Source organism: Gopherus evgoodei, chromosome 2 (assembly GCF_007399415.2).
Source record: "Gopherus evgoodei ecotype Sinaloan lineage chromosome 2, rGopEvg1_v1.p, whole genome shotgun sequence".
In the NCBI taxonomy this organism is placed as follows: domain Eukaryota; kingdom Metazoa; phylum Chordata; order Testudines; family Testudinidae; genus Gopherus; species Gopherus evgoodei.
Window position 1 is genome coordinate 53095195 of NC_044323.1, and position 2269 is coordinate 53097463.

Sequence of the window (2269 nt, forward strand, 5' to 3'; positions counted from 1 at the left end):
TGCATATGGTGGATTATCAGTAGTGGGCTCAGTAAAGAAGCACTGAGTGGTGGGATCGCATCATGATATACATCAGGGGTAGGCAACCTATGGCATGGGTGCCGAAGGCGGCATGCAAGCTTATTTTCAGTGGCACTCACACTGCCCGGGTCCTGGCCATCAATCCAGGGAGCTCTGCATTTTAATTTAATTTTAAATGAAGCTTCTTAAACATTTTAAAAGCCTTATTTACTTTACATACAACAATAGTTTAGTTATATTATAGACTTATAGAAAGAGACCTTCTAAAAACGTTAAAATGTATTACTGGCACGTGAAACGTTAAATTAGAGTGAATAAATAAATATTCGGCACACCACTTCTGAAAGGTTGCTGACCCCTGATATACATGATATATGGAGAACCTATGGAGAACCTTTAGCAGAGGATTGCTGAGTACCTACACAAAAGTTTTCTAGGGATCTCTATGTAGGATTCCTGGGACATCTCAGTGTACATTAACAAACTTTTCCGCTGGACCCTCACTGCATAGCTGCATCGGCTCTGTTGATTTCTATCCCTTATCCCTCTTCTACCTTATAACAAAGTAAATGAGACCTCAGTCTCTTATGACTGTGAAGTATGAAAGCAAAATGTGTGCTTACCAGAGCTTGCCTCTCCTGCTTCATGAGTGCCAGAGTCAGAGTGCTGGGACTGGCTAGCCCTCTCTTGAGTCGAAAATAGGCCTTGGCTTACCATGACACTGGATGACCTTGTCGCATGTCCCACATCCTCCTCCAACTCCACTTCCTCATCCACCACTTCATCCTCAGGTTTGACTCCACTGGCTGCTGCCTCCAGTCCCCCCAAAGTATCCATGGGGCTCTTGGTGGTGTAGTCACCACCAAGGATGGTTTGCAGCTCCTTGTAGAAGTAGCATGTCATTGGCACTGCACCAGAGCAATAGTTGCCCTAACTTGCCTTCTGGTATGCCTGCCTCAGCTCCTTGATCTTAGCACAGCACTGCTGCATATCCCTTTCATTGGTGTTCTCTTGCATGCCACAAGCAATCTTCTGGTAGACATCAAAGTTCCTACAGTTTGAGTGAAGCTGCAACTGCACAGCCTCCTCTCCCTACAAACCCAGCAAATCCAACAGCTTTGGTGTACTCCATGTGGGAGCACATATGTTATAGAAAGCTGGCATGGTCAGCTGGAAAGATGTTGTGTGAACAGTCCATGCACAGCAAACAGGAAGAGGAAGTTCAAAAATTCCTGGGTCTTTAAATGGGTGGTGAGTGCAGGGTTCAAACTACTGACCAGAACGGTCATGATGGCCATTGTGGGACACCTCCTGGAGCCCAATTAGGGCAACATAAGGAAGCACAATCTACCCTGACATTGCATCGCTTTAACTACATCACAAAAAGCTCTATGCCGCTTGTTGAGGTGGTTTTATTTTGTGGATGTAGCAGGGGAATTAAATTGGTGGGAGGAGCATTGTTGCATGTACACCTCCACTCTTTTGTTGATAAAAGCTGCCTTTTGTCAACTAAACTGTGTAGTATAGACAAGGCCTAAGTTATTTTTCCTCTTTTGAGGAGGCAGCTTACTTGTTCCCTTGTGCATGATCAACTCTGCTGACTGGTGCAGGGGTCTCTCTCATGCACACATCTCTGCTCTGCTCACTTCCCACTTTCCCATTGTAGGAGGCACTGAAAAAAGAGGCCCTGTTTTAGCAATGTAGCTGTAGGTTGCTAAAGGAAGGGATGCACCATGCCTGTGCCCTGGGACGGCCCAGCACATGTCCGGCTACTGGGGGAGCAAGTCAGGCCAACACTAGCAGATTTTACTGTGAGTCCCCAGCTCTCCAGCCTGGCTGGCGCTGAGGGTGCTGCTTCCCCCAGGTCACGGTGCCCAGCAGCACCTGGAGAAGGGGCATTTCTACTGGGGCTTTGGCTAGAGCGAGGGTGACCAGATGCCCCAATGTTATAGGGCCAGTCCTGATATTTGGGGCTTTTTCTTATATTGGCTCCTATTACCCCCCACCCCCTGCCCTGATTTTTCACACTTGGTCTCTGGTGACCCGAGCTAGAGCAAACATGTGGACTGCTAGAGACGGCCAGTGATTGCAGTTCGGCCCTTCATACCACAGCGGACCCGGGAGCAAAGACCCCCAGGCCTGAGGGGCGGCTGAGACGCTCCTCCCCGGCGCTAGCCGCTGCGCCTCAGCCCCGCCCCTACAGACCGTCGGCCCTTAGCCAAGTGCCCCCTGCCCCCGCCTTGCCGCG